The following is a 16,196-nucleotide window of genomic DNA, read 5'->3' as shown; positions in this document are numbered from 1 at the left end:
CTGGAGGTATAAATTCCAGCTGAAGGAGACTGCACTAGCTCTAATCAATCTAGCTCACTAAAAATACAGCATAGCCATGGGGGCTCAAGGGGCTAGCTTCCCCGAGTACATACCTTTGAACGGATACATACTTGGGGTGGCCTACCACTTCCACTGCCATGGGTACACTATTTTTAATGCACTAGTTTGATCAGAGCTAGCGCAGGCATGTCTCCTCAAGCTGAAATTTACACGTCCAGCTCAAAGTGTAGACATACCCATAGAATCTTCTTTAGATCAGGTGGCAGGGGCCTGCTATTTAGGAGCATGATGATCCAAGTTCTACCTCCACCCTCACCATTCATCACACTGTGCCGTGCAGTTAAAGCCCTGAACTCCTAGGTGGCCAAGGATTGGTTGCAGCAACTGTAACAGCAATGAAAAAGGAGCATGCTAGGAAACAGTAATGTGCTTGTAAGCCCTATGGCACAAAGCCTTGGAAAGGAGGGAGCTCAATACTGTCAGCTATTGGTGAAATAGCAGCCCATAGCTGCTTAAGAACTGCAGATGGCAGGAACTCCATTGGAAAGAGCTCTCTGATGACATCCATTGGAGAATTGACTAATAGGGCAGGCCTCTCTTGCATTACTACATGACAGTTTGGGACATTTTGGTTAACATATAATTATATTTGACATTTGGGGACAATAAAATGTAATTGACCTTTTTGGGAGATATCAGGACAAGACATCAACACTGAATGTGCCTGGGGTTACCCTGCCCTAGACTGCTGTCAGAACAGTTGGGACCAGCCATTTTAGACTTGATTCTAACCACCAAGGAGAAATTGGTTCTATGAAAATGACTGAAAAGTTACTGAACTTTTCCCCCATAGATCACCCTTTAACATTTCATTCAGCAACTGGACGTCACCACCATCTGATGGCTGCTCATCCATCTGAGATGGCAGTCTCAATCCATTTCCTAGAGTAATGGTTCTCAACCAGGGGACTGGAGTCCCCTGGGGGGCTGCGAGAAAGTTTCAGGGATCCACCAAGCAGGGCCAGCATTAGACTCGTTGGGGCCCAGGGCATAAAGCTGAAGCCCCACTGCATGGGGCTGAAACCTGGGCCCCTGAGCCCCACCAGCTGAAGCTGAAGCCTGAGCAATGTAGCTTTTCAGGGGCCCCAGGCAATTGCCCTGCTTGCTACCCTCTAATGCTGACCCTGGCTGTGGAACTTTTGTAGCATGGGGGGGGCTCAGAAAGAAAAGGTTTGAGAACCCCTGTCCTAGAAGACAGTTGTTCATCTCAGGTGAAACCACCATCACAACCGGCATTCCCAGTGGCAGTCTCAGCAAGGGCCAAGGTTTCAGTGGGCACAGAGACTGGCTTCTCACCGAGATCTGATGTCTCCCCAGGTCAGATTTAAGGCACACAGACATGTTAACATGGAGGTGATTGCAGTAGTGCTGACTATGTCACATGTGCCCCCAAAACACTTCAATCTCCAGTGTTATCAGTCTTGCAGTTTTCACTAGCCTTAAATTCACTGACATTAAAAAAAATAATCCAAGAAACATTTTCAAGCAATAAACAGATCATTTATCTGAAAGGAAATGTAATTTCCTGGTAACTTTTGGAAATATTTAAATAACCCACATATCTTTACAGCCAACTAGCTCATTTGAATAAGGACATTTCTCATCTTTTGTTTACAAAAGTTTCCCATTCACTTCTTGAAGCAGCTTTACCTCTCATCTTAAAAATCAGCATCCCCAGTCAGTAAAACTGAATGTGGACCAATTTTCTGGTCCTGTTCTATCCTGCTCTCCTAATCACTGATTTGATATGTGCAGGAAATTCATCTGCACTAGAATGTACAGACTTCTTTCCTCCAGAGGTCAGAGTGCTATGGGAACAACCCACAGAACTATATCCATTGCCTGGAGGCAGAGTTTTATTTCTGTCTAATTTAAAATAAATCAACAGCTTTTCTTTCTATTCAGTCCAGCATGGATAATTCCCTGAGGCAAAGGAAAATTGCCTTCATCATTGCATTGCCCAGTCCTGCTACAAGAATGCAATATTTTTAAAGGGCTTGTTCTCATGAGAAAAATGCCATGAGCTATATTTATTTCTAGCTAATCCATTTCTATCTCTGCTCTAAGATTAAAGAATTAGGGACTGCTACAGATGCTGCCCTTATCATATTAATTACTGTAAATTGGCAGTAGTCTCAAAAAAAATCCACTTCCAGAGCGTGGAAGTGCCAGGTTCTATGCTTCAGGCATCAGAAAGAACATATTGAATGGATCAATGTTATGCAATGCTAAACAAATGAAGGATATGTTACATAGGAATGATTGGCTTGATCCAGCCGCCCTTACTGTGTCAAAATTCCCATTGACTAAAGACAGTAGGACCTAACCTTGTGTGTGCTAAAGTTTCTTTGTAGTCAAATGATTTCTAGTTCTGCTTTTTTCTTTTTTAAAAGAACACTTCGTGCTATACGTTTAAAAAGTGGTACATACTAGGGGCCTAATCGAAAATCCAAAGACTGCCTTTGACTTCAATAAACATTGGATTATGCCCTAGGTGATGATATTAGCCTTTTGCTTTCACTTTATGTAGGCCTGGTTGATTTTCATACAGTTCAGAGAGGTAAGAAATCAATTGATACCATTTTGTATTGTTAGATAATGCATGTAGGACTAGGCAAAGTTTTGTCAGTGAATAGTAAATTTGCCCAAAAATGCATTTTTCGCAAAGTATTCGCAAATTAGGATCGAATTCAGTGAATAATTTCAGACAAAAAATGGATTTCTTTCAAAAAAAGTCAAAACGGTTCATTTCAGCCATTTCTAAACAAAATGTTTTAACTTGGTTAAAACACTTTGTTCCAACTGTGATAGACTGGGCAATTTCCTGAAATGTTTTTGGGAGATCTTACTGCATTAAGTTTATCTATCATTGTGGGCCAGAGACTGTCTGTAATTCCATGGGAGAGGGTGACCACAGCTTGTCCAGGAACTAAGAAGAGCAAGGAATGATCAGGCAAATTAATTCAGGTTGTAATACCTCTAGATCAGCGGCTCTCAACCCCCGGGCTGCATGCGGCCCAATTAGCATACAGCTGGGGCCCAGCTTAGCTGTATGCTAAAGAGCGGCTTGCAATCCGGGATCCCACCAAGTTCCCAGCTGCCCAGCATCTGGGCTGCCCCGCCGCCCAGCACACTGGAGGCAGGGCTGCCGCACACCAGAGGTTCGGGGCAGGCAGCCGGACAGCCCACACAGCAGGGGTCCAGGGTCGGGTTCCGGGCTGTCACTGCCCTGCCACCTGGCCCCTGCAGCTAGGGTTGCCAACTTTCTATTCGCATAAAACCAAACATCCTTGCCCCACCCCTTGCCTTGCCCCTGTCCCACCCCTTCTCCTAGGCCCAACCCCTACTCACTCCATACTCCCCTCTGTCTCTCACTCTCCCCACCCTCACTCACTCATTTTCACTGGGCTGTCTCAGGGGGTTGGGATGCAGAAGGGGGCAAGGGCTCTGGCTGGGGATGTGGACTCCGGCTGGGGATGCGGGCTCCCGAGTAGGACCAGAAAGAAAAGTTCAGGGTGTGGGAGGGGACTCTTAGTACTGCTTTCACCTTGTCATGGGGTCCACTTACCCCTGGTGGGGCCTCCTACTGGCCATCCTGGGGATTAGCTCTTCCAGGTGCTGTGATCCCCTACAGCGGTGTCTTTCCCATTGTCCTCTTGTCCTGCGGACCCCTCTCACTCCAGGAACTGGAGCCTCCTCTTCATGACTCATCCCTCCGGCCAGGTCACTATGTGTTCCCCTTCCAGGACTCTTGGGTCTCTGCCCAAGAAAGGTGACAGCTAGGGAGCCAGAAGACTAAGAGTGGTTGATCATTGGCCATATGACAGAATCTTAGAACATCATCTGGACTCAGGCCAGAACTATATCAGAAAGACTATATCAGAAGCAATAGTCTGTACCTCAATGTCATGGTGAAGCACCAAGTGATTCTCTTGGATTCCAATATCATTTTTCGGATTTTGTCCCCAAACAGAGAAAGAATGCACCCTCCTCATATAGCCTACTTGCCTACCCACCATCCACCTAGAGGCTTGTTTAGAATGTCGTAAACCCAACAACTGGCATTTCATATGCAAACATCTAAATCTAACCAGAATTTCCTAATAAAAGAAAATATTAGCTCTTGCTGCTGGAGAAGAATATTGTCCTTCCAGTGACCTTTTGCCTTCCCATGCCTACAAAATGGAAAAAAAAAAAATCACAGAAGGAATTTTCTCAGTCTGAACTAACTCAGATGCTTTTGACACTCCAAGAATTGTCAGCTCTCATTTCTGAATCTGAAAATCAAGAAAGATTACTTCAGTTTTTATGAGAAATGTCATTCTATTAAACTTGCATTTATTTTTTGAGATGTCATAAACTGACTGAGGAAAATGTTAACTACATAAACTTTTTAATATTCTTTCAAATCACTGTATTTCATAAAACAGCTACAAAACCCAGATCTAGTGTTCATATATCAACTCTTAAAAAATAAATCTACTCTGACATGTTTTATTGAATATCACCAAGTAATAAATCTAGACTCTCTCAAGCCCATATTCTTGTATCAGATGCATGGCATGCATCACTGTACAGCTCAAAATATTTCCTGTTCCTCTGCCAATCAGATTAGAATCTGGCACAATAGATTCATCTGCCTTAGTTAAGAGAAAGGTGCTCATTGAGATAATAGAACTTTTAGTCTCACTTTTGCAAAACTTTTAAAAATGTAGAATCATAGAAATGTAGGGGGAGAAGTCTAGCCCCCAGCGCTGTGGCATGACCAAGGAAACCTAGACTATCCCTGTTTCAGAGAAGGAAAGATTGAGGAAAATATGGGGAAATTAAAAATAGCCAAGGCAATATTACAGAAAAATCCCACTTGGAAGAGTGATTGAGCAAAGAACATATTCTGAAAAGTACTATTTCTACTAAAAAGCTAACCAGTTAAAACAGTGAAATAAAGTATTTTATTATTTATGATAACATCTGTGAGTTCCAAAATTCTTCTATATGATTCATCATTTAAATGCAATTTGAAAATCAGTTTGTCAATATAAAAATATACCCCTAATTAAAAGTATGACACTAACAATTAAGCTATAAAAATCACTGAATGGACTAATAGATGTGAATAAATATTTCAGTGTTTTAAGAACTTTTCTTAACTAGAATTCATTGCGAAGTGAATGGATGAATGAAAGTTATACAGTGAGTCACTCAATGTATGTGCAATCCTTGACTGATCTTATTTTAAATTTTGTTCAGTTTCCTTTCTGTCCACTTGTGCAAAAGTAAAGGCTCATTCTGCTCCTTTGAAGACAATGGTAACTGTTAGGAACAGGCCTTTAAACAACAGAGGGGGAGAGATTGAGAATCAATACTATATCTCTGTATTTTATTATCACAATGTCTTACTGTAATAATTTTAAAGCATTTCATGGGAAAATAAGTCATAATTAGCAGGAGAGAAAATACTTTGCACCTCCATGAAATGGATATAATTATAGCCATTTACAGCTAGGGATACAGAAGCACAGAGATTTCAAGTGACTTAAGCATGGACAGTCACATAGTGAATCAGTGGCAGACTTGGTTAAGAGAACCCAGTTCTCTTGATTTTCTGACCCCTGCTCTAGCTACAAACCCATACTATTACTATTATAATATGCATCTCCATAGTATCTTAGCACTCATTACATAGATTCAAATGGACAGCAGTGATCCTTCAGGAGGAGTCAAATTTCCTCATCAAGCCACTTGTATTTAAGGGTCAGAGTCCAGATGAATGCTGGACTGCTTCATAACATGGCTGTTAAGGAAATCCTGTCAGAAGGGTCTGTATAACAGTCTGAAGGTTGTAAGACTTGATCCCACAACCACAGCTTCCACCAGCAATGCCTTGTCACTGGCTCACAGCCTTCACATCTCCGACTCAAGGAATATTTCCAACACACCTCTGAACAGCACACTAATCAATCAACACTACTACTGCATGGACTCCTCCTGAAGGTCGAAACAACAGACTGGACTTCTACATAGAGTGCTTCCACCAACGTGCACAGCCTGAAATTGTAAACAAATAGCATCACTTGCCCCATAACCTCAGCCGCGCAGAACACAATGCCATCGACAGCCTCAGGAACAACTCTGACAACATAATCAAAAAGGCTGACAAAGGAGGTGCTGTCATCATCATGAATAAGTCGGAATATGAACGAGAGGCTGCTAGACAGCTCTCTAACACCACATTCTACAGGTCATTACCCTCTGATCCCACTGAGGGTTACCAAAAGAAACTACACCATTTGCTCACAAAACTCCCTGAAAAAGCACAGGAACAAATCTGCACAGACACACCCCTAGATCCCCGACCAGGGTATTCTATCTGCTACCCAAGATCCATAAACCTGGAAATCCTGGACACCCCATCATCTCAGGCATTGGCACCCTGACAGCAGGATTGTCTAGCTATGTAGACTCTCTCCTTAGGCCCTATGCTACCAGCACTTCTAGCTATCTTCGAGACACCACTGACTTCCTGAGGAAACTACAATCTATTGGTGATCTTCCAGAAAACACCATCCTGGTCACTATGGATGTAGAAGCTCTCTACACCAACATTCCACACAAAGATGGACTACAAGCCGTCAGGAACAGTATCCACGATAACGTCATGGCAAACTGGTGGCTGAACTTTGTGACTTTGGCCTCACCCACAACTATTTCACATTTGGGGACAATGTATACCTTCAAGTTAGTGGCACTGCTATGGGTACCCGCGTGGCCCCACAGTATGCCAACATCTTTTTATGGCTGACTTAGAATAACGCTTCCTCAGCTCTCGTCCCCTAACATCCCTACTCTACTTGCGCTACATTGATGACATCTTCATCATCTGGACCCATGGAAAAGAAGCCCTTGAGGAATTCCACCGTGATTTCAACAATTTCCATCCCACCATCAACCTCAGCCTGGATCAGTCCACACAAGAGATCCACTTCCTGGACAATACAGTGCTAATAAGCAATGGACACAAACATCACCTTATACCGGAAACCTACTGACTGCTATACTTACCTACATGCCTCCAGCTTTCATCCAGACCACATCACTTGATCCATTGTCTACAGCCAAGCTCTAAGATACAATGGCATTTGCTCCAATCCCTCAGACTGAGACAAACACCTACACAATCTCTATCAAGTTTTCTTAAAACTACAATACCCACCCACTGAAGTGAAGAAACAGATTGACAGAGCCAGAAGAGTACCCAGAAATCACCTACTCCAGGACAGGCCCAACAAAGAAAGTAACAGAACGCCACTAGCAGTCATCTTCAGCCCCCAACTAAAACATCTCCAGCGCATCATCAAGGGTCTACAACATATCCTGAAGGACGATCCCTCACTCTCACAGATCTCGGAAGACAGGCTAGTCCTCGCTTACAGACAGCACTCCCCCCCCCCCCAACCTGAAACAAATATTCACCAGCAACCACATACCACACAACAAAAACACTAATCCAGGAACCTATCCTTGCAACAAAGCCCGTTGCCAACTCGGTCCACATATCTATTAAACTGACACCATTATAAGACCTAACCACATCAGCCACACCATCAGAGGCTTGTTCACCTGCACATCTACCAATGTGATCTATGCTATCATGTGTCAGCAATGCCCCTCTGCAGCCAAACCGGACAGTCTCTACGCAAAAGAATAAATGGACACAAATCAGACGTCAAGAATTATAACATTCAAAAACCAGTCGGAGAACACTTCAATCTCCCTGGTCACTCAATTACAGACCTAAAAGTCACAATTCTTCAACAAAAAAAACTTCAAAAACAGACTTCAACGAGAAACTGCAGAACTGGAATTAATTTGCAAACTGGACACCATTAAATTAGGCATGAATAAAGACTGGGAGTGGATGGGTCATTACACAAAGTAAAAACTATTTCCCCATGCTAATTTTCCCCCTACTGTTACTCACACCTTCTTGTCAATTGTTTGAAATGGGCCATCCTGATTATCACTACAAACGTTTTTTTTTCTCCTGCTGATAATAGCCCACCTTAATTGATTAGTCTTGTTAGAGTTGGTATGGCAACACCCATTTTTTCATGTTCTCTGTGTATATGTATCTTCCTATTGTATTTTCCACTGCATGCATCTGATGAAGTGGGTTTTAGCCCATGAAAGCTTATGCCCAAATAAATTTGTTAATCTCTAAGGTGCCACAAATACTCCTCGTTCTTTTTGCTGATACAGACTAATACGGCTACCACTCTGAAACCTATTAACCATACTGTTTCTGTGGAATGCTGCTGTATGGAGAAGGGCAGAGACAAGCCATCTTTCATATACTTGCTCCTAGCCCATTCAGGGCTTTCAAAGAAAGGTCAGGGAGAGATCCTTAGCTGGTGTAAACCAACTTAGCTCCATTGAATCAGAGTGGCACTGATTTATACCAGCTGAGGATCTGTCCACAAGATTGTAAACTTTATACTGGCTGCCAACCAATGTAAGACACAGAACAATAGTTACGTGCTTTTGTCACTTTGTTCCACTTAGCAGACAGGCAGGAAGCTGACCTCTAGACCCCGTCCATAAAAGGAAGATAACCCTGCCTCAGTGTGGGCTGTGGGTTGAAAACAGTTTATTCACTAGTGTAAACAGGGCAAAATCATTTTCAACATCCTGTCCGGACAGAGAGTATACACACCACGTGGAATACACACCATTCGTTTTTAATTCAGTGGCTTCTGCATCTTTTCTTCATGTTTTCTCTTTCTAAATTAAGATGTGAATAGGCCGCTTAAAGTTTGCTGCAGACACAGTGTTCTACTATTCTACTCTCAAAGCCCATTGACCCTGCAATAAATGTGGTTAAACACAAATTGTGAAACATTTTGCTCTGATATAATTGTTTTCCCCTGGCTTGTGTGGACATTCCCACGCTGCCACATCTGCAATCAGCATAGGTGCTTGAGCTCGAACCCTCTCAATATGAGAGAGAGGAGTTTGGGGGTATAATGTATTCTGTAAAAGACCTTCAGCTCAAGAACAAGATCCTCCCCCGACTGAAACAGCCCCTGTCTGCTGGCCTTCAGAGCATGCTACAAAGTATATCTATTTTCATGGACTGCTGTAGGGAGCGAGGTTTGACAGGAGTTAGATCTACATGGGGGAGGAGAGTTTCATCTTAATGTTTTGTCAGAGGTTCAGCTCTGCTGGGGAGGAATAAGCCATTGTTTAATTGTATTTGTTTCTGTAACACTTAGAGCTCTGGATAGGCATCACTTTATAATGGTAGAAATCCAAATAAATAAAAATTAAATGTTGCAAACCTGGTAGAGAACAGTGTTTAAACCCTGTCGATACCCTGGTCAAAATATAGGGTAGGATCTCAACCCCATTGAAGTCAATGGCAAAATTCCCATTCACTTCAGCTGGGCCAGGATTTCAACCATTGCTCCTTAACAGTGCACTCTCTCCGCACATGGGCAAGGAGAAGTCATGTTATAACACAGCTGGGCTCCTGCTGTAGATAGTGACTAAATAGGACATTACTGATTCTATCATTCACTTGGTAGCTAAAGCTATAGTTAAATTTGCAGGACAGTTTCAAATGTAATCCATATTTTTATTTGATCAGAACTTAAAAAAAAAATCTCTTTTTGGAGCTAAAGTTTTATATGGTTGGCTTCAGCTGTAAGGTAAACTTTTCTGGAACGTTCCTGACACCCAGATATCAGAGATATGAACAATAGAAATAGACAGAGTCACCTTAAAAATACAAGTGTATAAAGATGTTTTGTGAATGAGATGATTCTATTTATACAGTATAGTGCAACTGAAGGATAGCATTTTTTTCCAGTCCTCATATACAAGTAAGCCACTATATCTCATCGTAAGTCTAACTTATAGCAAATAAATGCATCTTCTCTAAATACATATGTGAAGTTGGATGCCCTGGTGCTTAGACTACAGGGGACTGATCATGCTCTTGCTGAAGTCAATGGAAATTTTACCATTGGCTTCAATAGAAAGAGGCCCAGGCCCTGAATTTCTTATATTTGCCACCGAGGCCCATTATGAACTACATGCAAGATTTTTCAGAACTGCTTATCTCACATTTAGGCACCTAAATCTGGCTCTACAGCTTCAGTAGCATAAAGGGACCAGATTTCAGTTAGTTCCATTCTGTATTGCAAAAGGGCCCAAATGATGTTTTAACCATGTCCATAAACCACACAAAAGCCTCTGGTCACATCCAAGGCTTTAGTGCAGTTAGGGGACACAATTACTATCCCAGGTATGCTACAAAATGGAATTACATTATGGTGGTTAAAGTTATTGTGTAGCTGAAACCTAAGGGGTTACACACCATTGATATTTGTTATTTTCTGCCTCTTAAAGTAGAACAGGAAGCTACCTGTTCACATCAGTATGCTTATCTGACACCCAGTCCGTTAAGAGTTTTGCAGCGCCAGACACCATCTGGTGTTCAGGCACAAGGGAAGTGACAACTCAGTAGAGGCACAGCACACATGCTTCTTTGTCAAGGCTTCAGGATGCACCGTAATCTCCTCCTGCCTCTCCTTTTGTACCTCTGCTTCAGCTCTGCAGAGGTGCAAGAAGAAACGGAAGCCAAAAAACAAAATAACTTTAGAACTCTTCATTTTAAGCTCTTTAACCAGCATTGAAGCTTCCCCATCTAATCAAGACAAATCTTTCATACAGTAATTAAACTACAGCTCATCTTCAAGGGGAGAAAAACAAACATTGAGACAATTAGCTGAATAAGCCAAACAGCAGATTTCTACCTCCCCACCTAAAAGGAAAACTTCCAAGTATTCCTGCAAGAGAGAACACTTCATCAAAGCTATAAGATAGAAAACAGAGTAGACCCTTAAATTAGAAATTATTTAAATTGAATTGTATATGAAGAATGTTCAGGAGTTGCCCTGCTTAAGACAAACTTCAGGTTCTCTGCATGGCTGGAATCACATTAGCAGAGAAAAGATAGCCTCATGTATCCACTAATCTATTACAGTCAGGTTAGAAATAGAATATTGCATTAGCATGCAAAAGGACGCAAAACAGCACAACAGGGGAAAGTAGCATTTCTAGAATAAACACTGCAGAATGGCCATGCCGATTTCTATAAGTAATGAGTCCTAAGGAAAAAAGTGAACTTGCACAGTTGTAATGCTTATTCGCCTTGATTATGGTATTAATATTGCATTCATTTTCATGTGTTAACTGTTTGGAATACCCTACAGAAGGCCAGTGTTTTATTTTGCTCCACTGCGCCCTCCTTTCCCTCTCTTTCATTTGCCTAAAAAAATTAAAAGAATTAAAGCTCAGATGTCCTGAAATCTTTCAGCCACTGATGACTGCCAACATTCAAATTAAATTCAAAGCATTTACTACAGCTCTCAGTTTTAGCTGTATAATTTACAAAGCCTGCCCAGAGCAGTTCCAATCTAATTTGCAGTTCAGCAATAAATACCATTTACTGACTGAGCCTAGCTAAAGTTTTTCTTTTGAAGATCAGAAAAAAAATTAAACTTGTGACATTGGTGTCTTTCCTCTGGGTAATGCTTGAAGGGACATTGCCAATAGGTAGCCTGGCACAAAGTTTCATACTAAGCTAGAAGTGAAGGAAAGCATTTTGGAAACTGATGCTTGGTCATCCACGTTTGGAGAGGAGTCAGACAGGACCCCAAGATTTCACACCAATTTGAAGAATAGCAACTGCATGCCTTCGATGGAAGTTAGAAGAACTGGTCAAGATGTCTCCAAGTGTTTTCCCCTTTCCAACTAGCATAACTTTGGTCTTTCCTGGGTTCAGCCTGAGCCAGCTGCTCTTCATCCAAGAGCTGATTTCTTGTAGGCATTCTGACATTTTAGTAGCAGTGGTGGTTGCATTAGTTGAGAATGAGATATGTAGCTGAATGTCATTGGCATGCTGTTGGCAGCTAAATCCATGGTATCTCATGTAGATATTGAAGAGAAGCAGGAATAGTATGGATCTTTGTGTGATGCCACAGGTGAGGACCTACAGAGAGGAGGAGCTGTTACCCATCACCACTCTGAGTTCTGCTGGTGAGGGATCATTGGAACCACTGTAGTGGCTGGATTATCTACTCCTGCTGGGTCATGTAACAGTTAATATATTGTGGTCCACTGGGTCAAAGGCTGTAGAGAAGTTCAGCTGTACAAGCATCCAGATCTTTCCTCTATGAATGGCCATGAGGAGATGTCAAGTATCAGGAGGTAGCAGTGTTAGTCTGTATCCACAAAAACAACGAGGAGTCTGGTGGCACCTTAATGACTAACCCATTTATTTGGGTCTAAGCTTTTGTGGGTAAAAAACACACTTCTTCAGATGCATGGAGTGAAAATTACAGATGCAGGCATTATTATACTGACACATGAAGAGAAGGGAGCTACTTAACAAGTGGAGAACCAGTGTTGACAAGGCCAATTCAATCAGGGTGGACAAACTGGACTTCTACATAGAGTGCTTCTGCAGATGTGCACAGCCTGAAATTGTGAACAAACAGCATCACTTGCCCCATAACCTCAACCGCGCAGAACACAACGCTATCCACAGCCTCAGGAACAACTCTGACATCATAATCAAAAAGGCTGACAAAGGAGGTACTGTAGTCTAATGAACAGGTCGGATTAAGAACAGGAGGCTGCCAGGCAACTCTCCAACACCACATTCTACAGGCCACTATCCTCTGATCCCACTGAGGAGTACCAAAAGAAACTACAACATCTGCTCAAGAAACTCCCTACTATAGCACAGGAACAAATCTACATGGACACACCCCCAGAGCGCTGACCAGGGGTATTCTATCTGCTACCCAAGATCCATAAACCTGGAAAGCATGGACGCCCCATCATTTCAGGCATTCTTACAGCAGGATTATCTGGCTATTTAAACTCTCTCATCAGACACTACTCTACCAGCATTCCTATCTATCTTTGAGATGCCACTGATTTCCTGAGGAAACTACAATGCATTGGTGATCTTCCTGAAAACACCATCCTGGCCACCATGGATGTAGAAGCTCTTTACACCAATATTCCACATGAGGATGGACTACAAGCTGTCAGGAACAATATCACTGATGAGGCCACAGCACACTTAGTGGCCGAGCTTTGTGACTTTGTCCTCACATACAACTATTTCAGATTTGGGGACAACTTATACCTTCAAGTCAGCGGCACTGCTATGGGTACCTGCATGGCCCAACAGTATGCCAACATTTTTATGGCTGACTTAGAACAATGCTTCCTCAGCTCTCGTCCCCTAGCGCCCCTCCTCTACTTGTGCTACGTTGATGACATCTTCATCATATGGACCCACGAGAAGGAGGCTCTTGAAGAATTCCACCTGGATTTCAGCAATTTCCACCTACTTATCTACATGCCTCCAGTTTCCATCCAGGACACATCACATGATCCATTGTCTACAGGCAAGCCCTAAGATACAACCGAATTTGCTCCAATCCCTCAGACAGAGACAAACACCTACAATATCTTTATCAAGCATTCTTAAAACTATAATATTGACCTGGGGAAGTGAGGAAACAGATTGACAGAGTGAAATGGCTACCCAGAAGTCACTTACTTCAGGACAGGCCCAACAAGGAAAACAACACCACTGGTCCCCAGCTAAAACCTCTCCAGGATATCATCAAGGATCTACAACCTATCCTGGAAAACGATCCCTCACTCTCACAGATCTTGAGAGGCAGACCAGTCCTTGCTTACAGACAGACCCCCAACCTGAAGCAGGTACTCACCAGCAAGTACACACCACAGAAACATTAACCCAGGAACCAATCCCTGTAACAAACCTCGTTGCCTACTCTGTCTGTCCCCATATCTACTCTAGCGACACCATCAGAGGACCCAACCACATCAGCCACATAATCAGGGATTCATTCACCTGTACATCTACTAATATGATATATGCCATCATGTGCCAGCAATGCCCCTATGCCATGTACATCGGCCAAACCGGACAGTCTCTATGTAAAAGAATAAATGGACACAAATCAGACATCGGGAATAATAACATACAAAAGCCAGTAGGAAAATACTTCAATCTCCTTGGACAGTCTATAACAGATTTAAAAGTAGCCATACTTGAACAAAAAAAATTCAGAAACAGACTTCAAAAAGAAACTGCAGAACTAAAATTCATTTGCAAATTTAACACCATTAATTTGGGCTTGAATAGGGACTGGGAGTGGCTGGCTCACTACAAAAGCAACTTTCCCTCTCCTAACATTGCCACCTGTTCATGAGGAGATGCTAATCTTTGAGTGTTACTAGAGCTCTCTGTGTTGTGCCCTCGTCTGAAGCATGACTGTGAGGCATCCAGGATATTGGCTGATATCATATGTTGTTGCATGCAGACCTGAAGATGAGCTCTGTGTAGCCTGAAAGCTTCTCTCTCTCTCACCAACAGAAGTTGGTCCAAGAAAAAGGTTTTACTTCCCCACCTGATCTATCATATGTTGTTGTAGTTTGGTGGTTACTACTTTTCTCAATTATTTTGCCCAGAAACAGGAGATTGGAGATGTGACAGTAGATGGAAAGATCTCTTGAGTTCTCTTCTAATGTTACGCATTTGTAGTATTTCATTTGTGACCCACAAAAAGCATTGACAATAATGAAGGTCCAAAAAAGAGAGGGAAATTCCACTCAGCTGAGTTTTGAATGTATAAAGTTACATTCATTAGTACTAGTAGTGGTGACGTTAGTGCTTATGACATTTGCCTACAAGGATTAAGGCCTGCTCTATACTACATGGTTAGGTCAGTGTAAACTGCCTGCATAGACCTAGCCACGGAAGTGTCTTCACTTAAATTTGGTTCCTGCCAACTTAACTGCCCATCTATGCCAATTAAGTAACACCACTTCCCCGAGCGGCATAAAATTACGGTCAATGTAATCGAGTCGACACAGTATCAGTATAGACACTGCATTGCTTACGTAAACTGTTACTGGATTTCAGGAGCTGTCCCACAATGCCCTACCCTGGCAATACAATTGATACAAGAGCTCCTGGTGAGTACATGCACCACCAACACAAGGAGCCAAGTGTGCTAACACACAAGTGATTTAATAACTGCGGTGGCTGTACGCTGACCTAAGTTAGGTCGACATAGTCTGGTAGTGTAGACATGGCCTAAGATTAGGTAGAATCAAATTCTATAGCCATAAGACACTTATTGCCATCCAAATTATTCAAAGTGTGTTGGACAGGATGAAAAATGTAGGGAGACAGTGTGGTCATCCTTGGCTGGGAAGCTGACTAGGAGTGAAAAGACCTGGGTTCCATTCCTTGCTCTGCCACTGACTCCCTTGGTGACCTTGGGCAAGTCATGTCTCCTTTCTGTGCCTCAGTTTCCTCATCTGCAAAACGGAGATGATACTTATCATTATACTTACCATAGATCCATCAAACTAAGACCTATGGATGAGAAGTGCTACATTAAGTATTACATTACTATTATATGGATACAGAGGATCCCAAGTTATTTCCAGTCTAAAAATATATAAGATTTCTTGGACAAAGAATAGAAGCAGCCAACATCTGCTAGTGTTCTGTTGCTTAGGGTGCTCTGATTATTCACCATCTCCAAGAAAACCATGGTCTCTCCCATGGCCTATACCTATTTGGCCATCAAGCCAATGCTTCTTAAACTTGGTTTCAACAAGGAAAGTAGTCACACAGTTCTCTGTTCTCTATGCAGCAGGTGTTTTGCTTTTTGGTTTATGCACATTACAAGTTTCTATTTATACTTCAATAGAACAGTAGCACATTCAAAGAAAATGCTCCACATGCACTTAATTAGCATGTTGCACATTGCTTTATTAAATACAATTAGATAAAATTAAGCATCAGAAAGATTACTGAAACTTGCATTGCTCTTGAAATATTACACAAAACTACCAATCTTCACAATGAGAACAACAGTGAAAACAGTATTTTTAATGGCTTTCTGCAACTATTGGAACCTTCTCCAAAGTGCATTGAAGTCAATTGAAGATTCCCATTGACGTCAATGGTCTTTGGATCAGGCCCTTCG

This window comes from Malaclemys terrapin, chromosome 5 (assembly GCF_027887155.1).
Source record: "Malaclemys terrapin pileata isolate rMalTer1 chromosome 5, rMalTer1.hap1, whole genome shotgun sequence".
Classification (NCBI taxonomy): domain Eukaryota; kingdom Metazoa; phylum Chordata; order Testudines; family Emydidae; genus Malaclemys; species Malaclemys terrapin.
Note: the sequence above shows the minus strand (reverse complement) of the source record.